This window comes from Orcinus orca, chromosome 13 (assembly GCF_937001465.1).
Source record: "Orcinus orca chromosome 13, mOrcOrc1.1, whole genome shotgun sequence".
Classification (NCBI taxonomy): domain Eukaryota; kingdom Metazoa; phylum Chordata; class Mammalia; order Artiodactyla; family Delphinidae; genus Orcinus; species Orcinus orca.
This window is the reverse complement of record NC_064571.1, coordinates 57,374,577-57,384,022: the sequence shown is the minus strand read 5'-3', so window position 1 is coordinate 57,384,022 and position 9,446 is coordinate 57,374,577. Positions and strand designations below refer to the sequence as shown.

The 9,446-nt window shown below is 44.1% G+C and overlaps 1 long non-coding RNA gene across 2 annotated transcripts in view; it reads left to right on the top strand.

The window, feature by feature from the left end:
• The first annotated feature begins 38 nt into the window (after nt 1-38).
• LOC117199476 (uncharacterized) overlaps nt 39-9,446 on the top strand; it is a 40,592-nt gene continuing 31,184 nt past the window's right edge. The window contains exons 1-2 of one of the 2 annotated variants that reach the window (XR_007470884.1): nt 39-247; nt 6,311-8,602. This is a non-coding gene — a long non-coding RNA (uncharacterized LOC117199476). Of the gene's footprint in view, nt 248-6,310; nt 8,603-9,446 lie in introns of those variants that run through there. The other variant, XR_004480727.2, reaches the window with a different exon arrangement.

Here is a 9,446-nt window from a genome sequence, read left to right as displayed (position 1 = left end):
CCCGGCGCCCCTCCCTGGACCTCGGGCTCCCCGCCTCGTGACGCCGTCCTCCCCCTCCGCTCCCGCCCCCAGTGGCCAGGAGGGGTCTGCGGAGCAGGGATGCGCTGAACCTGGAGCCCCGGGTGGAAGGGGTAGCAAAGCCCCGCGGCCGGGGTCTCGGCTCCAGCGTCCCGCCCCGGACCATCGGGATGACTTGGGGAGTCTCCAAGGGCCCTTTTAACGGCCCCCAAAGGGAGGCGACAGGAAGGTAAGGAGGAGTGAGGACTGGGGTGCGGGATATGAGGGGCGGGGACAGACGGCGTTGGGAGAGCTTTTTTCAGAAGCTATTCGGAGCCCAGCTCGGTTTCTAAGACCGCCCCAAAGGATTTCTCAGACAAGGCACCCCAGCAATTCTTTTCTTGCCGACTTTGTTCTTCCTCTCCCGGCGCGGAGACTTACGTACCGCGTGCTCCGAAGGCGGCCACACATCCCAGCACCCAGTCTCGGTGCCGCCTTCCCGCCTGCCCTGTCTCGGAGGGGAGCGGCTCGAGCCCCCGCTTTCTGGGGCGCGGGTCCTAAAAGAGCGCCGAAGTGTAGCGCCGCTGGACCCTCTCGTGACGCTTCCTGCGGAGTGGCGTGAAAGTCTGGGGAGAATTGCCTTGCCACTGGCAAGAACAGAATTTCGCATTGCCTTCGTCTGCCTCCTCCTTTTCATAATGTCTTGATTTCCCCCATGCACCTCCAAGTCGGCTGCAGCACCGGCCCTCGGAGCTTGAAGAGCCCTTTAAGGCTCTGCAGAGCGAATTGCCCTGGGCACTGCTCGATGCTCTGGGAGTGGGCTCCATTTGGCAGGGATTATTTTAAATTGCTCCCAGCAATTCACACGGCACCCGATACAGGCAGCCCTGCCCGCGCAGTACCCGCCAGAGGCGAAACAGGTGAGTTGTAAGGCAAGCTATGTTAAATGTAAAACAAGTACTGGAAGAAAAAATAAGAGTGGGGTGGGATGGAGTGGATGCGGTCTTCTGACCTCAGAGTAAACCCAGCTGGTTACTTGAGAAAGGTTTTACTTTGCCCTTCACTTTTCATAATTTCGTAGGATTGTCCCCTGCCCACTAGAGGTCACCATCAAGAGTCGTTTTGCTCTGATTCTAATGTGGATTCCTAGCGAAAAAGCATACACCTAAAAATTGGAGTGCTGTCTCCTCACAAAGTAAAAGCACTCTGGGTGATTTTTTTGTGTGCATTTTTCCTTTTAACTGAAGTAAAGTTGATTTACAATGTTCCAAGTTACAGCAAAGTGATTCAGTTATATATAGATATAGATAGATTATATGTCTATAATTTTTTCAGATTATTTTCCATTAAAGGTGTTTTCAAGATATTGAATATATTTCCTTGTTGGGTGATTTCTTAAAGAATGAAAATCTCTATAAGTTGTTTTTCCCTAGACTTGGATATTATCCCTAGACTTGGATAATTTATCTTAAATGCACTTAATGTGATTAAAAACTCAAAAACGGAAGTTGTTTACTTGCTAAGTATCTACTAACCCAGGAAAACATTCTGAATGAAATGTTTCAAGACAGAATCAAAGGAGGTGATGGTCATAAACTGGCAGAGAGAAGGAGGAGAGCCTGCCGAGTAGCAAAATCTCAGGTGTGGAGGACTAAAGTGTGTAAAAAAGCTAATGCATTTGCTCGGCTGAAAGGATGGGGATCTCCACTGTAGAATTTAGATTTCATCCTACAAGCTAATGGGATCCCTGAAGGTTTTAATAATAGAGCCAACTTTATATCAGGAAGAGCCATTTGCCCTCAGGAGAAGGCCACTTCTGCAACCAAGGAATGGGAACCCCACCCCTAAATCTTTGCAGATGAGGAAGGGTTATTTCTGAGAAACACTGAGACCAAGAACTCAGCAGGGCTTGGAAATGGATTTGTTATAGGATATGAGGATGGAGAAAAGTTTGCAGTTGCTAGCAGTGTGAAGAGCCTGGCTTCTAGAAGCGTCACAGGCAGCAGAACACAGAACAACTATTTTGTTAATTATTCGTTTCAACGCTACTATATTTATTTCCTATGTTCTCTACCTAAAATCCCTTTAAAATCTGTTGATTGAACCAGCTGAAGAAATATCATATTTTAAATTAAATTTGAGCTTAGAAAACAAACCCTCTTGTACCGTTGGTGGGAATGTAAATTGATACAGCCACTATGGAGGACAGTATGGAGGTTCCTCAAAAAACTAAAAATAGAACTACCATAGACCCAGCCATCCCACTACTGGGCATATACCCTGAGAAAACCATAATTCAAAAAGAATCATGTACCACAATGTTCATTGCAGCTCTATTTACAATAGCCAGGACATGGAAGCAACCTAAATGTCCATCGACAGATGAATGGATAAAGAAGATATGGCTCATATATACAATGGAATATTATTCAGCCATAAAAAGAAACGAAATTGAGTTATTTGTAGTGAGGTGGATGGACCTAGAGTCTGTCATACAGAGTGAAGTAAGTCAGAAAGAGAAAAACAAATACCGTATGCTAACACATATACATGGAATCTGAAAAAAAAAAAGGGTTCTGATGAACCTAGGGGCAGGACAGGAATAAAGACTCAGACATAGAGAATGGACTTGAGGACACGGGAAGGGGGAAGGGTAAGCTGGAATGAAGTGAGAGAGTGGCATGGACATATATACACTACCAAATGTAAAATAGACAGCTAGTGGGAAGCAGCCACATAGCACAGGGAGATCTGCTCGGTGCTTTGTCCACCTAGAGGGATGGAATAGGGAGTGTGGGAGGGAGATGCAAGAGGGAGGAGATATGGGAATGTATGTATTTGTATAGCTGATTCACTTTGTTATACAGAAGAAACTAACACACCATTGTAAAGCAATTATACTCCAATAAAGATGTTAAAAAAAAAAAAGAAAGCAAATTAATTTGATGACAATACAGTTTGTGTCTCCTAGGTATATTTTCATAAAATATCTTAGATAGGTTTAAATCATTTCATTTGTTTCAAGAGTAATATTCTTATTTGATTTTAATATCAACCACTACTGCAACAATACCCAAGTCTTTTTTTTTTAAAAGTAAATTTATTTATTTATTTTTGGCTGCGTTGGGTCTTCGTTGCTGCGTGCGGGCTTTTTCTAGTTGTGGTGCACTGGCTTTTTCTAGTTGTGGCGCGCGGGCTTTTTCTAGTTGTGGCGTGCGGGCTTCTCATTGTGGTGGCTTCTCCTGTTGTGGAGCACAGGCTCTAGGTGCGCGGGCTTCAGTAGTTGTGGCACGTGGGCTTCAGTAGCTGTGGCTTGCAGGCTCTAGAGGACAGGCTCAGTAGTTGTGGTGCATGGGCTTAGTTGCTCCATGGCAGGTGGGATCTTCCCGGACCAGGGCTCGAACCCGTGTCCCCTGCATTGGTAGGCAGATTCTTAACTACTACGCCACCAGGGAAGTCCCCCCAAGTCATTTTTTTTAAACAAAGAAAACAATAAGATGCTGAGATGATTGGCTTGTCTCAATATAATCTGGTTTAAAAAGCATTCTTAAAAACAATTTTCTTCCTTTGAACTTTGAAAAAAAATATTTATGTTGAGAATTATTACATTTAATTTCTTTTCTGGATTCTGGATGATATTTAGGGTCTTCAAATATAAATCTTTAAACTGCATTATATTTTAAAGACATCAAGCAGAATTTTAGAGTTTGAAAGAGATTTTCTTGTCTCAATTTATAAGCCCATTATTTGGGGAGGACTAACACGGCTTCAGAGATGTGGCTGTAACTTGCCCGAGGTTCCCCAACCAGCAGCATCACTGTAGAGACAAGGCTAGAACCAGATTTTCTAGTTCCAAACCCTAATCACTGTCTCCAGGGCCTGCATTGCTGCCACAACCTCCTATCTGATCTCTGCACTCCAGTTTTTTCCTCTGTCTGTGAATCCTGTATTATGCCACTGGACAGCTCTTCCTTTCCTTCAGTTTCATCAAGTCGTTCCCCAGTTCAAGAACCTAAAGTGGCTAAGGATCTACAATTACAAATTGTCCTTACAATGAAGTCCACAATGGTTCTAAGGGCTGTCTCTAGGTTCAAATCCTGGCTGTACAACTTATTTGCTAAGTGACTTGGAACAAACAAGTTCCTTAACCTCTTTGGGCCTCCATTTTCTCATCCCGAGAATGGAGATAACATGGTTCCATCAAAGGGGTGATGTGAGGATTGAATGAGACGATGCAAGGGTGGTAGATGGCTCAATGCATGACACTGGAAAAAATCTCACTTCATGTGTGCCTCCACCAGCCCAAGCAGGTCATGCTCATTCTCACTCCTGGGTTGTAAATAAATACAAATCAGACAAGTGAATTGATTCATCTAAAAATGTGACCAATCACAAAAAGTAACCTGAAACATCAAAAATTCAGTGAAAACTTGTGACCCATATACTGCTGAGTCTGGATTGAACATGGATTCCTCCATCACTTTGCACTGCACGACTGGATGTGTTCAGGGTCCTTCAGCAACTCTAAACACTTTTTTTGTTTGTTTGTTAATTATTTTTTTATTTTTGGCTGCTTTGGGTCTTCGTTGCTGTGCTTGGGCTTTCTCTAGTTGTGGTGAGCGGGGGCTACTCTTCCTTGCGGTGCACAGGCTTCTCATTGCAGTGGCTTCTCTTGTTGCGGAGCACAGGCTCTAGGTGCATAGGCTTCAGTAGTCATGGCACGCGGGCTCAGTAGTTGTGGCGCACGGGCTTAGTTGCTCCGCAGCATGTGAGGTCTTCCCGGACTAAGGCTCGAACCTGCGTCCCCTGCCTTGGCAGGCGGAGTCTTAACCACTGCGCCACCAGGGAAGCCCCCTAAATCCTTTTATACAAGGTTGAACAAAGAGAGGCAACTGTAGAAAAGTAACTAAAATATATGGGGAGGCTAAAGGAAGATAAGAATTATTTTAACAAAGTCTGTTTATACAGAATTCCCTCAGCTTCAACTTCTGTCCTTGATGATAAGAATGGTACTTTCCTCATGGTACAGGGAAGACATCTTTCAAATTGGGGTTTTATCTCCTGATTTTAGAAAGAAAAGGGGGAGGTCAGAGCACCCTTTTTGTACCTGATGTTTTTTAAGTGCTCAAAATAATCCTTATGCCAAAGTGACGTATTTTAGGGTGGGATATTCTTCTACCCTTCATCATTAACAGCAAAATACAGTTTTGGTGCCATTGCAGAAAGACCCCTCTCCTTTACCTTCACCCAGCTCTCACCCCCATCCTGCTGCTATATTGCATTATGATGTGACCACCCTTCTGCCCACCGTCACTCCAGGTCTCTTGCTTCTTACAGTGACCAAGAGCCCTTTCTATGTGGCGCCACATGCTCAGCTTTCCACAAAAAGGCTCTTACTATTACCCTCATTTTCCAGATGGGGAAATGAGGCTTCAGAATGTTAGACTTGCTCAAGAACCCACAGCTCCTAGTAAGTACCAGACCCAGTACTGAAACCCAAAGTCTCTGCAGGCTCTCCTGCTTTGCATGCTGGCTCACCACCAACTCTCCTCTCTACCCAGCATCAAACACCCCTGGGAAGGGAGGAACAAGTTAGGCGATACCAGAGGAAGCAATCTGACAAATCTTGAATGTGGGTCATTCTGCAAGACAACTAATCTTCAATAAGTCGCTTTCATATCCTGAAATATTTAAGGAGGAGATGATATAATGTCTGCTATCTGCTTCAGAATAACCAAGGGCAGGGGCAAGTGGACTGGAAGTATAGATGAAATAGATTGGCCCTGAGTTGATAACTGTTGAGGCTGGGTGATAGGGTTCATTATATTAGTCTCTCCCCTTTTGTATTTATTTGAAATTGTCCATAATAAAAAAGTTAAAAAAAATTATTTTAAACCTTGAACTTCATTTGTTTTTAATCTTTTGTTTCTTCATTAGAATGTAACTTCTTTTTTAGAAAAATGTATTTATTTATTTGGTTGGTTGTGCCGGGTCTTGGTTGCAGGCAGGCTCCTTAGTTGCGGCATGCATGTGGGAGCTAGTTCCCTGACCGGGGATCGAACCCGGGCCCCCTGCATTCGCAGCTCGAGTCTTATCCACTGCACCACCAGTGAAGTCCCTAAGCTTATCTTTGAATGTTGACAATTCCTTCAGACTGGACCTGAATGCACTATTTCATAGTATCTGTCATGATGACTCCCTTCAATTTCTCCAGAGTATAAAAAAGCTCAGTACATTTGACCATGTCTATTAAAAATTTTAAATGCGGACTTCCCTGGTGGTGCAGTGGTTAAGAACCCACCTGCCAATGCAGGCAACCCAGGTTCGAGCCCCAGTCCAGGAAGATCCCACGTGCAGCAGAACAGCTAAGCCCGTGCGCCACAACTACTGAGCCTGCACTCTAGAGCCCAAGAGCCACAGCTACTGAGCCCTCGTGCCACAACTACCAAAGCCCTCACGCCTAGAGCCTGTGCTCCGCAGCAAGAGAAGCCACCGCAATGAGAAGCTCGTGCACCGCAACGAAGAGTAGCCCCCGCCTGCCTCAACTAGAGAAAGCCTGCGCGCAGCAACAGAGACCCAATGCAGCCAAAAATAAAATAAATAAATTTAAAATAAGTAAATAAATAAATAAATGTTCTCTGAGAGCTGAACTGGCAGTATCAGTGGGTGCATATAGTGAGGGAGGAATTGACCAAGTTGAGAAATCCAGGCTCTTTCTGAAAAACCACTTCAATTTTGTTAACTGGTTGGCATCCTGGCAGAGATCTTGGCGCTGCTTTCCCCCTGTACTACAGTGTATGCCAGCTTCCTGTGGAAGCCCTACTCATTTAGGTGACCCCAACCCTGGGTCAGTGGGTGCCCCTATATTCCTTACCCAGCAGGTGCTTTAGTTAGAAAAGTTCTAAGAATCAGCTCCAGTCATGTCTGTGTTCCACCATCCACCCATTCCTGTCCCTGGAGGAAGGAGAGAGTGTGGAAGCAGAGCAGGGGCTGCAAGGAAAGAAGAACTGTCTGCCATTGAATTAAACACTTTAAATGGGCTAATTGTGAATTCTATCTCAATAAAATTGTTTCCAAAAAAACAAACTGTCCAGAAGGAACTGGATGTGGATCTAGCAGTTCTGTGTGTCTTGGCTCACAAACTATAGGAAACAAGGAAAGAAATTTAAAAGGCTGTTGCCCTGGTGGTAGAAGGACATCTCAGAGACGCAAGTGCTTGATTGGGTGCTCAAGGTTAACGAAGTGAAGCTTTCCAGCAAAGCAGGTCTTGAGCCCAGATGGGAAGGAAGTGGGAGAGCCAAGTAAGAGAGAGAGGAATTCCCAGACTCTGCCCCTTATCACATCACAGGGCATATTCAAACAGCCTGAGAGAGGGTTCTACTCACAAGAAAAATCAAAGACATTTTCAGAATGAATGGAAAGTTCCCTGTTGTGTTCTATCCATTCTGCAAAGAGGAGAGCTGCCTTTACCAACATTAATGAACCAAAATTAACTGGTTTAGGAGTCAGCTTTGAAAAACACCTGCTGTTTTTATCCTTATGTCCCTGTAACCATCTATTTCCCTGCCCCACAATCCAGCCCTCCTCCCCCTCTATGCTCAGCACTATTATTTCTGCCTCAGAGGAAGGATTGGGGCTGGGGTTGACTGAAGCGAAGCGTATGATATTCCTGGAAATGATCTTCTCATTGTAGATGCAACCAAAATAGCATTGGTACCACAATTAATAATCGATCTACTCTTCAACAGCAACTGCATTTTTCTCCAAGGTACACGATTTAAAATACAGACTTTTTCTCCAGTTCTTAACTGGAGATAAAATAATTCAATTCTGGTGTGTGTGATCCCATTACCCTACTATGGCAAGACCCCCAGGCATTTGCCTCAGTTTTCCCTGAGATACATGTTCTCACAGGGTAGCAAAAAAAAAAAAAAAATATATATATATATATATATGAGCTCTTAGTGGAAAGCTAAGAGGTATAGCAATCTGGAAGACTTGCAGATTTAAAAGAAGGTTTGGAGCCAAAGCAATTAGATTGGTATAAGCCTGTCTCAGGCCTGGGTCAGAGAACAGAGCCTATGGCTCAGCAAAAAATGCTGAAGTAAGTATTGGCTTTAACTCCATGTGCCCGTGTGGATGTGCAACCTCAGATCCTGTCCCCATAGGACCTTCCTCTGCTTGCAAGGAACCTTGCCCTCTGCTTAAGATTTGCTAGTACCTTAGGTCTTCCAGGTAGGATTTTTCCTTTTCAGAGGAAAGTAATCACAAATAAAAATCTCTGTATCAAGACACTGAGAAGCTTTTTATATCCTTTCACTAGCTTCTGTTGTGATGGATGAAATTACAAGAACAATGGCAGCAGAGCAAATGTCCACGTAAATCTATAAAGAAAGAAGAAAATAGGTTTACCAGGTTTCCTTTGATGATAAGGCATTCTTTTTTTTTTTTTTTTTTTTTTTGGTGGTACACGGGCCTCTTACTGTTGTGCCCTCTCCTGTTGCGGAGCACAGGCTCTGTGGCCATGGCTCACAGGCCCAGCGCTCCACAGCATGTGGGATCTTCCCGGACCGGGGCACGAACCCATGTACCCTGCATCGGTAGGCGGACTCTCAACCACTGCGCCACCAGGGAAGCCCGACAAGGCATTCTTTTCTCTAGACACAGTGCGCCTTTAACTTTGACAATGTCAATGACTGAACTAGTGGTCTATCTCAATAGTGACAGGTACTATAGAAAGGGAGAAATTGTGAATACAACTTCCACTGAATCAATATTAGTCAAGACTTTCAATTTATAGCTCATTGTGATTTCACCCTAGTAACCAGCTCAAGCGTGATATTTATATTCTATATAGATTAAACATTACTGAGATGAGACATCCCCTTACTTATAGAACCCTTAAGAAAACTAGTTTTAATGGTGCCACGCAAGCAGTCAATTCTCTCAGACGGTGAAAATGTGAGGTATGCAAGTAATTTTGCCACTTAATTTGATTCCGTCACCATGAGATCTCCCAGAAGAATGTTCACTCTGCCCTCACTTCTCACCTGCTAAGTAATCAACTAGGCACATAGGAGAGGCTAGTGTTTTCAGCTACCCCTTCAGTGGACACCCCATTTTATCTCTGTCTTAGCAAGCACCTTGTTAGATGTTTAAAGTATTTTTTTGATGTTAAACTGCAGTGATTTATATTGCAAAAACCAACTGGGATTGGAGGGATTCTAAGGGATAAAATGAGAACTACTTGGAATACCTGGTCCCTATTCACAATTTGACTGAGAAAGGATTTGTAGTCATTGAACTTGAGTAGGTCAATCTTCTTGGTTTAACAAATATCATTAGAACTGAGCATTTCAGAAGCTAAAGAAAGAACCTGAGAGAGCCACTAGAAGGCATGGGAAGGAAAGAGCAGTGGCAGCACCCCGGAAAAGGGATGGACTCCAAGT